The 17,572-nt window shown below is 37.7% G+C and overlaps 1 pseudogene; it reads right to left on the bottom strand.

The window, feature by feature from the left end:
* Positions 1–9,101: 9,101 nt before the first annotated feature.
* LOC116072768 lies at positions 9,102–10,045 on the bottom strand (annotated as a pseudogene).
* Positions 10,046–17,572: the final 7,527 nt, after the last annotated feature.

Here is a 17,572-nt window from a genome sequence, read left to right as displayed (position 1 = left end):
GCGCTCTCTCTGGTGGTGAGGTTAACTCAGGTAAGCACATGCCCAGTGGCTGTCTGTGATAATGACGTATCATAAGCCCGACTCTCACTGTGCAAATTTTTGCCTGAGGGGACGGAGCCAGAGAGATAGACTCAACGCACCGTGATGATTCCCATACAAGTGTGCTGAGCTCATGTCCTGTACCCTGCATTTGTTTTTTTTTTTTAACGAGAGAGGGTGAAATGTGGACTCCCTCCCCAAAGCCCAGACAGTAAACAGCAACCACTTGGGCCCCAGCACAGTGGCTGCCCACCGGTTGAGCGAAACCTGGTTCCAGTTACATTCAGAAGCCCCACCCCACAGAGTAACAAGGAAGTCACTGATTGGATTTTGGGGGAAGGGTTTTTGCCCCAGGTATTTGACCTGTTGGGGGAACAAAGGGGATTCATTAAATTCAAGATGACTGAGTGACCAGAGCTTGTGTTGTCTAATATTTATTTTCCCACGTGGGTAAGGTACAGTATGGCTAGCCTATCTCTTCTTATCTCTTTCAATCTCTTCCTACCTATTTCTTACTCCTATTACCAGAAGAACCCTTTCTTTTATTAACGTTGGCGCAGGCGGCCAACATTAAAGCTTATTGTTAGTTATGACTCAGTCATCCCTTCTTGACTCTACCCTACCATCCCTCTAACAATCAGGTTAAACCCTTTTGGAATGTACTAACTATCCACTAGTTTCCACCAACTCAGAGGCTAAAAATGACAGCAGACAGAACCTGAGGACCATAATAAAGACATGCCATCTTCTTTAATCTCCTACTTGATAAAGCTGTAGTATTTTAAAGGAACTTTGATTTGACTTTCTTTGTTCTGTTATAAACAAAACAAAATTTTTGTCTTTATAAAATTGTTAGGACATTGCAGCATGGCATTTGGATCAAATTGCATCCATGACTCTGAATTCCAGTCAATCCAGAGTAAATGATCTTTTTGAAGTGACACTTTTTTTTTTGCATTGATATTCGTCAACATTTAACTTCCAATACTTGTCCTATAACCTAAATTGTTTAAAAAAATAATAACTCAGATTGACCCCAGAAAATAGATGCAAATATTTTCTGGACTTCCTGATGTTTCAATGCACCTATTTTTTTACAGTTTTGAATTCTAAGTAAACCCTTTAGCTTATCTTTCTTTGAGTTAATGTGAAAATCACTACTCTAGAATATCATGCAGGTGAGCAATATTCTACATCTTCCCTCACTCTACTGTCGATAAATACACTGGTTTGCAGGTTGTAGTGATAGTGATTGCTTGAGTAGCTTTTTGTTGATTTTTACCAAAAGCACAGACTCTTTAATTGGGTCTTCACATTGCTAGCAGGTGACAAAACAGGGTTTAATTCTGACATCTTGGACTTGTATTACATGTGTACTCTCTGCTACCTTGCCTTTGGGTCAGAACTGTGTTCACATAGACAGGCTAGACAATCAGATATCAATAGGAGATTCATATATGCCAAAACTTGCTCATCTCTCTAGTCCCCTCCCAAGGCTAAATATGCAATGTGTAACTAACATAACTTCAAATTTTACAGAGGTATCATGATCCACAGATGGAAAACTACCAGGTTTTATACCACCAAAGCAATGCCTACAAGACTCTAGTAACCAGCATTTTCCTAAAACAAAGTTTTGTTTAATCCTCATCAAATTCAAAAGGAGTTTAAATTAGCACTGAATTAAGATGCTCATTTCTGGACACTAGACAACATCTTGCTTCACTGATTCTATGAACATATACTTTTTCATTCCAATAACTCATTACTTATACTCTGGGCTTCTTTCTCAATAGCCAATGTATATGAACTTTGATCCAGTGAATAATAATGACTCATCAGAAAAAGAGATTAGTTATAAATAAGAGTAAACTTGATATGTGTATATTTTGACTATTAAAGTGATATATCTCATATTTTGGGCAGTTTTTTGTTTGTTTGTTGTTTCATTTTTTAATTAATTTATTTTTATTACACTCCATATTTTATCACCCCCCCTCCCCGGTCCACCCTCAGGACTGATCCATATCCCATGCCTCCTCCCCACACCCCTGTCTCCATGTGGATGCCCCCATTCCCACCCTACCTGACCTTTAAACTCCCTGGGGCCTCCAGTTTCTTAAGGGTTGAGTGCATCATCTTTGAATGAACACAGACCTGGAAGTCCTCTACTATATGTGTGTTCCAGGCCTCATATCAGCTGGTACATGCTGCCTGTTTGGTGGTCCAGTGTTTGAGAGATCTCAGGGGTCCAGATTAATTGAGACTGCTGGCCCCCCTACAGGGTCACTCTTCTCCTCAGCATTTTTCAACCCTCTCTAATTCAACAACAGGGGTCAGCTGCTTCTGTCCATTGGTTGGGTACAAATGTCTGCATTTGACTCCTCCAGCTGTTTGTTGGGTCTTCCGGAATATGGTCATGCTAGGTCACTTTTTGTGAGTGCTCCATAGCCTCAGTAATAGTGTCAAGACTTGGGACCTCCTCTTGAGCTAGAACCCACTTTGGGCCTGTTGCTGAACCTTCTTTTCCTCACACTTCTCTCCATTTCAATTCTTGTAATTCTTTCAGACAGGAACAATTACGAGTCAGAGTTGTGACTGAGGGATGGCAATCCCCATTCCTTATTTGATGTCCTGTCTTCCTGCTGGAGGTGGGCTCTATAAGATCCCTCTCCCGACTGTTGGACATTTCTTCTAAGGTACCTCCCTTTGAATCCTGAGAGTCTCTCACCTCCCAGGTCTCTGGTGCATTCTGGAGGGTCCCCCAACCTCCTATCTCCTGAGGTTGCCTGTTTCCATTCTTTCTGCTAGCCCTCTGGGCTTCAGACCTTTTCCCTCACTCAATACCAGATCAGGTTCCCCTCTCCCCCTCACTGCTCCCCATCCTCCTTCCCTCCCAGGTCTTTCCCTTCCTCCCCTCTCTTGTGAACTCTTCCAAGTGTCCTTTCTTTAGCTTGTTGATCTTTTTGAGTTCTGCCCGGTCCTTGCTCCTGGGGCTGACTTCTAGTTGGTTTGCTCCTGTGAAGACACCATATCCTGATCCATCCTAGAGGACCTGCTGCACTCAGAGCAGTTGGTAAGAACCTACTAAACCACCCCCCAGTCCCAGAGCTATATCTCATATTTATAACATTAAATGTTCCTATCGTGTATGTAGCTTTATTTTTAAATCAAAATTACAAGTTTGAATATTTTTGTATATATACTTAATAAAATAAGATTTTTCTAAAATTAACCATAAAATGGATCTATTTCATTAGTCTTTTTATTAATACCATTAAAATAATTCGTAGTTCACATCTCCAAAAGTATGTTTGAAATTCAAACTCTGAATAAATTCCTCATATATCTTATTTTCAACAGTTTCAAAGATATCTAATAGACTAATCCCCCCTAGTAAGAAATGGCTATCTCAACAAAATGTATCTTACTAGAAGAAATGTGTTCAAATGTTCTCTACTCAATAAGTGATATATGAACAGGAATAAGAAAATACTAAGAACTCAGATTTGGTCAATAGAATAAACATATTAAGAAAGATGACTTAGAATCTCACAATGATGTGATTATTCTTTATCTACAAAGCATGAGGCATGAGACTTTAGTCACAAAAAAATCATTCTGGCATAGACTGTTATACCTGGGCATAGGCATAACAAATCACCAGTGATATATCAGCATCCAGTACTGTTTCAGCTATCAGCTGGATGGTAAAGAACAGTGTGCTTGCTGCTGCTGCTGCTGCTGCTTCTGCTTCTTCTTTACCTCTCTCCCACTACCACCACCTCCTCCTCCTCCTCTTCTTCTTTTCCACCACCACTACCACCTCCTCCTCTTCCTTCTCTTTGTCATCCTTCTCTTTCTTCTTCATACACCTCTATGTGTGAATGCTATTTTGGAAACAATCTTCATTCTCTGAGAGCCTAGATTTGTGCTCTCTACCCAAATGGCTAACTTCCTAGTTCTTACAGTCATATTCCTTCAATTTGCCTTTCAAGTGAAGAATTGGAGTCATTTTAGAAGGTATTGCCACTAAAATATGTACAATTATTACTGATCAGCTAAACAGTACATTTTTTACATAATATTCCATCTTTCCAAAGCTTGCGTTTTTACTTTACTTTTACTTTCTCTTTTTGTTTTGTTTTCTCGTTTAATTGTTTGCTTGGTATATTGGTTGACTGGTTGGTTGGTTGGTTGGTTGGTCGGTCAGTTGGTTGGCTAGCTGGTTGGTTGATTGTTTAATTGGTTGGTTGGTTCGTTGATTGGCTGGTTGGCTGGTTGGCGGGTTGGTTGGTAGGGTGGTTTGTATGTTTTTAAGACATAGTCTCCTTATGTAACACATGCTGACTTGGAATTCACTATGTGTTTCAGGAAAACCTTTGGTCATTTTCATTCCCTAGACTCCTATGTGTAAGATGATACTATGTGTCACCATAACTGGGAATATTTTTGTTTGTTTGTTTTTATTTTCATTTTTCTCACTGTAGGCTCTTAAGAATATAAAGTAGCTGGGCCTTATGTTACATTCCTATAACACTAGCAACTCTACATACTAAATTCAAGACCTCCCTGGATTCCAGAAATGGATTACAGTCAACATGCATAACCCATTGAGACCTTTTTCTGAATGCAAAAGTAAAAAAGAAAAGAATGGGTATATATAGTGCAAAGATGAAGCAATTCATAGCATAGAAATCCTGTGTTTAACAGGTGGCACACAAATTTGAAAATTATATTCTTACCACTCTGTCACTTGCTTAATTCTACCATAAAAATTCTTTAAATACTGCAACAGACTGGATGGCCTAAACTAGTGGAGACTATTTTCTTGAAGCTCCAGAGGCTAAAGGCCCACATCAAGTTGAGGGTCTATTTCTTCTAAGACTTCTCTGGTTTAGAGATGTCTGTGTTTTTGCTGTGTTCTTACCTGCTCCTTCCTATGTGTATGTTCATTCCTGATCTATATCAGTCCCCATCTTTTTTCATAATAAAGACACTAGTCAGATTGATCTAGGGCCCATCTTAACATTGTAAATTTATTTATATAAGTCTTAAAGTAATAACATTATTAAGAGTATTGTTACAGTCAGTCCACTGTCTTGGGGAATAGGACATCAACAAAAGCTCCTGCAGAAACACATTTTCATGATAATCACTAATCCGCAAAGAAAGTGAAGACAGTGTGGAACTCTTCTAAGTCAGCAATATCAAGATTAGTAAGGCTTTATCTTGCATTTCATATCACTAAGAGACAAAAAGGAAGCTGTCAACCTACACTGACATGAAATTACATACTAGTTAGAATTATATTAATAAGATCAAATTATATATGTAAATATACTCCTGCTTTACAGATAGCTCAACAATTTATCCTGTCTTCAGAAATAAAGCTTTAAATATATTCACCAGCTTGTGCATGATTCTCAGACATAATGACCTAGATTGTATGACTTCTGGTTACCTTGATTTCTTGGGTATTATTGCTTTGAATTAAATGAACAAGTAAATAAATATATAAGAATGTTTCTATTTTTCTAATAAAATCCTTTCAAAATGAATTCATGAGTATTGGTGCTTGTCTAGCATGGGAATATACAATATCCATTCCCAGTACTACAAAAAGAATGTTTCCTTAACTATTAATTATTTTCTCCATATGCTGATTCATATTTTATATGAGACAAATTATATTTGGATTTTATATTGAAGTTTGAACTGATCTTACAAGTGAAAGATAGATAGATAGGTAGATAGATAGATAGATAGATAGATAGATAGATAGATAGATAGAGCTACAGCGACAGGTACAGATACAGGTACAGATACAGATACAGACACAGACACACAGACACAGACACAGGTACAGATGATATAGATATAGACACAGACACAGACACAGACACAGACACAGACACAGACACAGACACAGGCACAGGTACAGGTACAGGTACAGATGATATAGATCCACATACAGATACAGAAACAGACACAGACACAGGCACAGGTACAGGTACAGATACAGACACAGGTACAGGTACAAATGATATAGGCACAGATACAGACACAGACACAGACACAGACACAGACACAGGTACAGATGATATAGATACAGATACAGATACAGACACAGGCACAGGCACAGGCACAGGCACAGGCACAGGTACAGGTACAGGTACAGATACAGACACAGGTACAGGTACAAATGATATAGGCACAGATACAGACACAGACACAGGCACAGGCACAGGCACAGGCACAGGCACAGGCACAGGCACAGGCACAGGCACAGGTACAGGTACAGGTACAGGTACAGGTTCAGACACAGATATGTATGAATCTTAAATACTCCTGAGTTAACCCGAGGTATGCATTAACACAAATTCTCCCTTAATTCAAATACAGTGACAGTGACCCGAAAAGCTATGAGCAGTTGCTTGTACAAATAATAGCAGTGGCAGTTATGTAGAACTGCCAGCATGACACATCAACATAGAAATTGTAAAGCATGGAATTGTGGTGAGTGCTTACAATCTTAGTACTCAAGAGACAAAGTCAAGAAGAGCATAATTTCATAGCCTACCTGGGTTAAACAACAGAATCTTTCTAGGTCAAAACAAAACATAAAGAAGCAGTGCAAGGCCTTTAAATATTAAGTACATACTAACTTCAGGAAAAATAAGTGAAAAAAGTTACGCTTCTATCCTTTGTATATATTTAAAACATAGAATATGTAGTTTTAAAATTTGTAACATTCATTTATTGTATGCCACAGTAGTTTTAATATTAGCTGTGCAGAATTTAGGATTTAGAGGTCAAAGAATCAAAATTTACAGAATCCAGACTCAAAACCAGACCAGTTCCCTGGTCTTTCCATTTGACATAGTTTCCTGCAGGAGAAGGGATAAGATGTGCTTAACAGTTTCCCACCTAATTTGTGTTGCAGCATCAACTGACATTTCACTGTCACTGAGTAATTTTTCAAGTGTGTATAAGTAGCAAAGAAAAATCATCTCTCCCACAGGTCATAGACATTTTTGTTATTTAAATTTTGTTTCATGAATTTCACTACAAATTAGTTATAAATGAATATTGACTGGGCTTCAGAATATGGAGGAAGAAAAAAAAATAAAGTTTAACCTCATTTACACTTGTATACATATTTTTCAGCTTTGCCTGCTTCCATACCATTAGTCTGTTTCCCATGAGCATTTCAAATCATTATAAAGATTGTTCCTGAGTCTGACACTAAGTTTGCCTTGCCCCTCTTCTGAAATGTTCATTGGAGAACCCGTGCCTTCAGTCAGTTCACCTGCCATCTACTCAGAAAGAGACCTTCCTAGCAGCTAACCCAAGATAAGAAGAGAATTGTTCACAGTAAAATATACAACTACAATTGTTTAAGGTATTGTGTATCATTTTTCCAATATAAACCCACAGACACATTATTTCACCATCATCCATAACAAGGATCTTCACTTTTCTTCAGAGCTGTATTTTTTTTAAATATTTTTATCCCCCATTCCAAATCTAGACAAAACAAACCAATAGGAGGAAGACTCCCAAGAGCTGACAAAAGAATTAAAGACACTCCTACCCCCACATTTAGGAGACCCACAAAACACCAAGATAAGAGCCACAACCCATATGGAGAGGACCTCGTGAATACCCTTGCAAGCTATATGCTTGCTTGCCACTTTAGACTCTGTGATTTCATATGTGCCATGTTTACTTGATTCAGTGGGTCATGTTTTCTTAGGCTCTTCCATTCCCTCTGACTCCTATGATTCTCTTGTCCCTTATTCCTTGGGATTCCCCAAGCTCCTCAGAGAAGGAACCAATAAAGACCTCCAATTTGGACTCTCTGTACATACTATTGTTTGGCCAAACAAAAATCTTGATATATAAAATAGGATACATGCTCTGGCTATATTTCCTACTTCAATAAACAGCATCACTATATGCAGAACTCTGAGACAGAATGAAAGTCAAATTATTAAATGGAAAGAACAGAGTGCTAATGATATTATATGATTGTTTGAGTAAAAGACAAATTTCTTCTACCAATAACTAAGAAACTTGCTTAATAAAATTGTTCGAAATGGAGACATAGCACATACATAGATTCATATACCCACCCTCAACTTCATGAGGGAAATATCTAATAAAGGCTCCCTTTACCATCAATTAACTAAACTGTTTCATTTTCAGTCTGAGAGCACTGAAATCACAACAGACTCATCAATTCCTTTTTGACAAGACTGCTTTAAAACTGTAGAGAAAAGTTCAGATTGGAAAGAGTATATTTCCCATCTGTCCTTCAGTCATTGGAGAAACAAAGGAACTTTTCAAATTCAACTCGCCTACAAATATTCTCAGAGGGTTTTTAAGAGAATAAATAAGATGCTGTCTTTAAGACTACAGAAATCAGTATTTCAGTGGCACAGCACTCTTAAGATTTCTAGATGGACTCAAATCAAACTTCCCATACTTGTGCTTAAAATGTAGCTCAGTGATAGAGCACTTATCTAGCATGCAAGAAAGCAAAAATAGAAAAAACTGTTTAAAAAATATCTTGGCCTATCCATTACAGAGCATAACATCATCCAGTAGTTTGAGCTTAAATCGTCATGATTTCTAAGGCTAGAATGTACTATACTGGTAGAAGGCTGCCCAAATGTTACTGTTGTGTTTTCAATACTGAAAAACAGAATTATATATAATTTTGGAAAATTAAAGAATAAACTCTTCTCTTTACCGTAAAAGAATAATGGATTACTTATCCTTCACTGTCATTACTTCTGAAATTTCTTCAATGATAGACTTAAATTTGCATACTGTTAAATAATTTTAATTCCATTTTCACACCCCATGTTTATTTTTATTCTTGCTTTTATATTATTTTTGTTGTTCTAGCCATTAATATTTTTTGAGACTCTAGAGCAAATCTAGGGCCTCGTGAATGTAAGCAATTGTCTGACCATGAGATACTTCTCAGTCTGCTCCTATTTGTAAGCATCATATCATCTAAGATGTATTTCTTTAGCAACTACACATTCTGCTTAGGTAAATATCTTTTTCTTCAAAGTTTTTCTCAGGGCAATGTGGACATCTTTATTCCTTATACTGTAGATAAAAGGATTCAGCATTGGGCCCAAAATAGTATAAAAGATGGTAGAAACTTTATCTTCATCCACAGATGCACTAGAAGGCTTAAGATACATGAAGGCTGCAGCTCCAAAGAAAAGTGAAACAGCTATCACATGGGAGCCACAGGTACTGAAGGCTTTTGACCTACCTTCTGCAGAATGGATGCTAAGGATGTTGGAAAGGATTAAGGTATAAGAAACAAAGAGAGTCAGGCTGGGAACTGTTATATTGACCCCGACAACAACGAAAAGTACCAGCTCATTGATGGAAGTGCTTGTGCAGGAGAGTTTAAGGAGAGGATGTACATCACATACATAGTTATTGATGATGTTGCCATCACAGAAGTTGAGTCTCAGCATGCAAACTATATGGGACATGGCACCAGCAAAGCCCATCAAATACACACCTACAGTCATCAAGAGGCAGACCTGATGAGACATAGTGACCTGGTAAGCAGGGGCTTACAAATGGCAGCATACCTGTCATAGGCCATTGCTGTCAAAATGTAGCATTCATCAATAACAAAGAAGGCAAAGAAAGAGAGTTGAGTCATACACTCAGCATGAGAGATGATGTTCTGCGTCACAAAACCTACCAACATTTTGGGGATTATGACAGTGGAGTAACAGAGATCTGTGAAGGAAAGGTTGAAGAGAAAGTAGTACATGGGAGTGTGCAGGTGAGAATTCAAAGCAATCAGAACAATAAAGCCCATGTTCCCCACCATAGAGACCATGTAGATTCCCAAAAACAGGAAGAAGAGAGGTAGTTGGAGTTCTGGTTGCTGTGTCAAACCCAGCAGGATAAATTCTTTCACTGGGGAGACATTTCCTAAGGCCATTTTTCCCTAGGTCATATCTGTAAAAATAGTAAAAAATGTAACATTAAAATGAAATCCCAGCACCTATCAACCTACCACATTAACATGAGATTAAGAACCAGAATACAAGGATAAATTCAAGCTCACAATTCTCAGAGCCTTACTTACTACATTTATGGGAGTTAAGATAAAGAAATAACCATAAATATATTGAAGCCATTTCTTGGGAATAATATTAAGGGAAGCAAAGACCATTATTTCCTCTGTAGCATCTCAGTTCTACTTCTACCGTGACCATCCATCTCCCACTTTAGGCTCAGTGGTAATCTCAAAAGAGAAGAGACAAGGCACATCCAAGGCTCAGTGTGTTGCTCAGTTGTAGTTAGCAGGAAGACAATCATGCACTCATCCAATCAAATATTACATTTGTACTTTGAGACTAGACAAGTGACTTTACTGACTCTTCTGTGTTCTCATGGGAGTACAAGTACAAATGGCATGGAGGAGTTATAAATGTAAATAGTACAGAAAAAAAATTTTCTGTTATTACCTGGTTTGGATTTTTGGAGATGAGGGAAATTAACTTTGGATTACAAAATCCAGAGCCCTCATTCTTTTGTATTCTGAAGAGCTATGAGTTCTGAATCATGATTTCTGGTGGTTCCTTTTCCTACAATGCTGTCTTTATAATAGTGGTTGGTAAATAGCATCTACTGATGCCCCAAGAGCCACCTGGTAATGATTCAAGAGAATTTTATGAATTGTAATCTCAGAGACCTGATTAAAAATTGAAAGGCTTATGTTTCCCAAGTATTTTCCCAAGAGATCTGGCTTTGTTGCTATAGTACTTACAAATTAAATAATGCAATAGCAATGACTTTAGCTCATTTAGAGGTATACAGTTTTCTTTTATTTCATAGTTTGAGATTTTTATACATTTATTCAATATATGCTGATGAAGTTCATCCCTGATGTCTTTCTCTCCAATTTCTCTGCCATCCTCCTGTCACTATTGCCTCAACGACTCATTTGTTCTTTTCAACTTTTTAACAGTGTCTATTCAGTATTAGTGTGTGTGTGTGTGTGTGTGTGTGTGTATGTATGTGTGTGTGTGTGTATGTGTGTGTATGTGTGCGTGTGTGTCTGTGTGTGTGTGTGTGTGTGTGTGTATTTATGTATAAGGGTCATCTACTTGAGACTAGGTACCCTGAAAGGAATGCATTCTTAAAATGTTCAGGGTTTCTCAAAGTATTCACCAACTGCCAATAGTTACTCAGCTACAGGTTGAATTCGTGACCATATCTGTCCTCCATTTTTGGATCTTATCAGGCTTGGTTTTACTCAGGCCTTATGCCTACAATTGTTACCACTGTGAATTCCTAGAGAATATCATGAAAACATTGTTTTAATACAGTTATGTATCACCTCTGGCTCTTACAATCTTTTCACCCCTACTTCACGAATGATTCCTGAGACTTGGATAAAAAGGTAGGATGTGGAGTTCTTTTTGAGATCTGAGCACTCACCATTTCTTATTCTGTCCCTATTGACTAGCTATTGATATCTGGATTAATGTCAATTTATTGCTAAAAGAAGCATCTCTGATGAAGGCTGAGAGATGTACCAATCTAACAGTATAATGGAAAAGCATTAGGAATCGAGTTAATACTGTATACATAACAGGTAATAGATACTTCCCTATGACCTATTAACCTCAACAGTTAGCATGAGCAGTTGCCCCCAACAAGCATGGCTGGAATGAATTTTGTCTGTGGAGCAAACCTGAAATCCAACACAAATGTTGTTGGTTACTCCTATAACATTTATGCCAACATTGTACCAATGGGTACATCCTACCAGGTCAGCCATTAATGTAGCTGTCATGACATACATATACACACATATAGACTGGACACAGATATTTGTATCATAATGAGAAATATCTTTAGGTGTATACTTATATCAAAGAAAATTTAAATTTAAATTTTGAGATTCTGTCTGTGATAATACTAGTTAGTGCTTTACCAAGACTAGACTATTGACTTATCAGAATTCCATTGATTAATATATTAAAACTCTGAACTTTGGAGATCTAAACATTATATATCACTTATAAGTTTATTGACTTATTATCATATTCTATTTTCAAAGATTTATTTATTTTATGTATTTGAGTTCACCATTGCTCTCTTTAGACCCACCAGAAGAGGGTATAAGATCCTATTACAGATGGTTATGAGCCACCATGTAGTTGCTGGGAATTGAACTCAGGACCTCTGGAAGAGCAGTCGCAGTCAATGCTCTTAACCACTGAGCCATCTCTCAAGACCCCTTATTTTCATATTCTAATCATTCCCCAACTCTTACCACTTGCATTTATGTACTGTTAGTCATTTTCTTAGACCCTCGTACCTTACTTAAGCTTCCGAATTCTCCATAAATTCTACTTATCCTCCCCAGTCCCAGACCTCCAGCTACTCACACAGATGACTCCCAGAGATGTCCATCCCCACTCTTATCATTGCCCACCCCCTTACTCTGACACCTGATCACCATCTCATTTCCCCCCCTCACCCACTCTTTCACTAAGTTCCCTATCTCCATTTGTCTCTGATGACTATTTTGTTTCCCCTTCTGAACGAGACACTTACATCCTTCTTTGAGTCCTCCTTATTGCCCAGGTTCTTTGGATCTTCAGATTACAGCATGGTTATTCTGCACTTCATGGCTAATAACCATATATACTGTCCACAAAACATACATGTCTTTTAGGGTCTGGGTGGTTTCACTCAGGATGGTATTCTCAAGTTCCATCCATTTGCCTGCAAATTTCATACCTTTGTTTCTAATTGTTCAATAGTATTCCATTATGTAGATATACCACAATTTCTTTATCCACTCTACAGTTGAGGGACATCTAGGTAGTTGTTTTCAGTTTCAGGCTATTGTATATTTTACTATGAACATAATTGAGCAAGTGTCCCTGTGGTATAGTGGGTCATCTTCTAGTGTATATGAACTGTGCTATAGCTGGGTTTGGGGGTAGAACTATTCCCAGTTTTCTGAGAAGGTGCCAAACTGTTTTCCAAAGTAGTTGTACAATTTTGCAAAGGAATAATTATCCTCTTGCTCCACATCCTTGCCAGCAATTGCTATCACTTGACTTCTTTGTTCTTATCCATTAGATGGATGTGAGATGAAATATCAGAGTCATTTTGATTTGCATATTCCTGATGACTAAGGGAGTCAAGCATTTCTTTAAGTGCTTCTTGGCCATTAGAAATTCTTCTATTGAGGTTTGTCTGTTTAGGTCTGTACCCCATTTTTAAACTGGATTACTTGCTTTGCTAATGTTAAAGTTCTTGAGTTCTTTATATATTATGGAGGATACTCCTTTATCAGATATATGGTTGGTGACAATATTTTTGTAATCTGTAGGCTGCCATTTTGTCCTATTGATCATGTTCTTAGATTTACAAAAGCTTTTCAGTTAAAAGTTGTCCCATTTATAATTTCTGATCTTATTTCCTTAGTTATTGGTAGTGTTTTTAGGAAGTTGTCTCTTGAGTCAATGAGTTTAAGGCACTTCCTCACTTTCTCTTCTACTAGATTCACCGTGTCCAATTTTATTTTGAGGTTTTTGATCCACCTGAATTTGAGTTTTGTGAAGGATGATAAATATGGTTGTACTTGCATTCTTCTGCATGCAGACATCCAGTAAGACAAGCAACCATTAATTGAAGATATTGTCCCTTTTCCATGGTATGGTTTTGATCTTTCTCAAATGTCAAATATCCATACCTCTGTGATTTACTTCTGGGTTTCTGATCCTACTCCCTTCATCAACCTCTTTGCTTTTATGCCAATACTATTCAGGTTTCATGGCTCTATAGTATAGCTTGAAATCATGCATGCTGTTACCTCTAGAAGTTATTTTACGTACAGGATTATTTTAGCTATCCTGGGTTGGTTGTTTTGATTATTTGTTTGTTTGTTTGTTTCCTCTCCCATAGAGTTGAGAACTGTTCTTTCAAGGTCTGTAAAGATCCCTGGTAGAACTTGGAAGTGGATTACATTGAATATCTTTTTGCTTTACCAAATTGCTTTTGGTAAAATGGCCATTGTATTTTTACTATGTAAACCCAATTAATCCATGATCATGGGAGATCTTTCTATCCTCTGATATCTTCCTCAATTTCTTTCTTCAAAGATTTGAAATTCTTCTCATACAGGTCTTTCACTTACTTGGTTAGAGTTACACAAAGTTATTTTATAGTCTTTGTGGCTATTCTAAAGGATGTTATTTCACTGATGTCTTTGTCAGGCCATTTATCATTTCTATAAAGAATGGCTACTGCTTTTTTTAAGATGATTTTGTATCTAGACATTGTGCTGAAGGTGTTTATCAGCTGTAGGAGTTCTCTGGTAGAATTTTGGGGGTCACATATATAATACTGTCATATCTGCAAATAGCAATATTTTGACTTGTTGCTTTCTAATTTTTATCCCCTTGATCTATTTTAGTTGTCTTATTGCTCTAGTTAGAACTCCAAATAATATATAGAACAGAGATGCAGAGAGTGGGTTACCATCCTTTTATCTCTGATCTTAGAAGAATTGCTTAAGTTTATTTCTATTTAATTTGATGGTGGCTACTGGGTTGCTTAAAATTGCTTTTATTATGTTTGGGGATGCACCTTGGAACCCTGGAGAGACCTTGGTCCCTCCAATACTTTTAATAGTAAAGTGTGTTAGATTTTGTCAATAGCTTTGTCAGCATCTCATTAGATGGTAATGTGATTTTTTATCAGTTTGTTTATTTTGTGGGTTACATTGATGAATTTTCCTATAAGGAATCATCCCTGTACCCCTGAGATGAACCTCACTGATCATGATGGATGATCACTTTTTTGAAGTGTTTTTGCATTAAGTTTATGAGTACTATTTTGAGTATTTTTGCATCAATGTTCATAAGAGAAACTGGTCTTAAATTATCTTTTTTTGTTGAGTTTTCGTGTACTTAATGTATCAGGATGACAGTAACATCATAGAATGACTTTGGCAATGTTTCTTCTGTTTTTATTTTGTGGAGTAGTTTGAGGAGTATTAGTATTAGCTATGGTTTGAAACTCTGGTCAAATTCTGCACTAAAACCATGGTTTGGATTTTTTTTGTTATTTTTTATGGTTTTTTTGTTTTGTATTTGTTTTGTATGCATTTGGTTTGGTTTGGTTTTTAGTATTTTTGTGTTTTTTGTTTGTTTGATTATTTGATTGGCAGACTTTTAATGACTATTTTTATTTTGTTGATTGTTATAGGACTATTTAAATAGGCTACCTGGTCTTGACTTAACTTATGTAAGTAGAAGACCATTCATTTTCATTTAGATATTACAATTTTGTGAATTAAAGGCTTTTGAAAAAAGACCTCATGATTCTTTGGATTTCCTCATTGTCTGTTGCTACATTTCAATTCTCATTTTTGTTTTTATTGGTATGTACACTGTGTGTACTGGCTGGTTTTGTGTGCCAACTTGACACAGGCTGGAGTTATCACAGAGAAGGGAGTTTCAGTTGGGGAAATGCCTCCATGAGATCCAGCTGTGGGTCATTTTTTCAATTAGTGATCAAGGCCCCTTGTGGGTGGTGCCATCCCTGGGCTGGAAGTCTTGGATTCTGTGGACTCCCTCCCCAAAGCCTGGACAGTAAACAACAACCACTTTGGCCCCAGCACAGCAGCTGCCCGCCTGTTGAGCGAAACCTGGTTCCGGTTACATTCAGAAGCTCCACCCCCACAGAGTAACAAGGAAGTCACTGATTAGACTGTTACACTGACGTATTTTGGGGGAAGGGTTTTTGCCCCAGGTATTTTACCTGTTGGGGGAACAAAGGAGATGCATTAAATTCAAGATGACTGAGTGACCAGAACTTGTGTTATCTAATATTTATCTTCCCACGTGGGTAAGGTACAGTATGGCTAGCCTACCTCTTCTTATCTCTTTCAATCTCTTCCTATCTACTTCTTACTCCTATTACCATAAGAACCCTTTCTTTCATTTACGTTGGCGCAGGCGGCCAACAGATTCTATAAGAGAGCAGGCTGATCAAGCCAGGAAATGCAAGCCAGTAAGGAACATCCCTTCATGGCCTCTGCCTCAGCAGATGTCCTACTTTAGCAATCTCTGAATATCCTAAAACAATTGTCAGGGTTTCTATTCCTGCACAAACATCATGACCAAGAATCAAGTTGGGGAGGAAAGGGTTTATTTAGCTTACTTCAACACTGCTGTTGATCACCAGAGGAAGTTAGGACTGGTACTCAAGCAGGTCAGGAAGCAGGAGCTGATGCAGAGTCCATGGAGGGTTGTTCCTTACTGGCTTGCTTCCCCTGGCTTGCTCAGCCTGCTCTCTTATAGAACCCAAGACTTCCAAGCCCAGGGATGGCGCCATCCACAAGAGCCCCTACCTCCTTGATCACTAATTGAGAAAATACCCCATGGCTGGAACTCATGGAGGCACTTTCCCAACTGAAGCTCCCTTCTCTGTGATAACTCCAGCCTGTGTCAAGTTGACACACAAAACCAGCCAGTACAATATGCATCATTTATAATTTTATATAAAATTTTCTTGCTTTATGTTACTTGCTTGAGGCATAACGTTGAAAAGATATGTGAAAGCCTAAAAGAAGCTTGCCCCAATAAGATGAATTATATTTGTATCTATCATAATAATAAGCCGTGGTTTGTTTTTGTTTTTGTTTTTGGCTTTTTTGAGACAGGGTTTTTCTGTGTAGCCCTGGATGTCCTGGAACTCACTCATAGACCAGGCTGGTCTTGAACACAGAAGTCCACCTGCCTCTGCCTCCCAAGTTCTGGAATTAAAGGCATGTGCCACCACTGCTCATTGATAAGCCTTGTTTTGATCACATTAAATAATTTGATTATTTATAAGATAAATGACTATTAACTTGCATGTCTTATCTTTAACTGTCTACAAGTTAGTAGGTTAGAATTTCAGTGTTTTTTCTCTTAGATTTGAGCCTTAAAAGTCACAATTGTTGAATTGAAGCACTCTTATTACCAAAATAAAGCTTCAAAGCATAAATGCAATGGAAAATTTTTATTTCCTCAATTGAAGTGATGATAAAAGAGTTGTACCCCCAAGTTGTGTAATGTGTGAATACAGGTGGGTTGAGGACAGAAAGTTTCTTTCTCTGTTCTATCCCTAGGCCTGAAGTAAGAAAGTGAAAAACAAAGTTCTGGGAATGTAGAAATAAAGGTAAAAACAAAACTTTTGAGAAAGAAATAATAAGCCAGGACTATCTATAGTAGAGACATCTGCTTGTATAAGAAAAACAAAGTTTTTAAGGTCAGGAGGGCTGGGATGAACTAAAAGCTGACCAGAACATAAAATAACTGATAAGACCTGTAAGAACAAGATTAGATGTTCTACCCATCCCTGTACTGAACTCTGAAGAACACCCTGACCCCACCAACTAAAATTCTGGGACTTTCCAGCTGGACCAATTCCAGGGGCCTTCCAGGTACAAGAGTTAGGTAAGGGG

The sequence above is a fragment of the Mastomys coucha genome, unplaced genomic scaffold (genome assembly GCF_008632895.1).
Source record: "Mastomys coucha isolate ucsf_1 unplaced genomic scaffold, UCSF_Mcou_1 pScaffold23, whole genome shotgun sequence".
In the NCBI taxonomy this organism is placed as follows: Eukaryota; Metazoa; Chordata; class Mammalia; order Rodentia; family Muridae; genus Mastomys; species Mastomys coucha.
The sequence above is the reverse complement of the archived record's forward strand: the minus strand, read 5'-3'. Positions and strand labels throughout refer to the sequence as shown.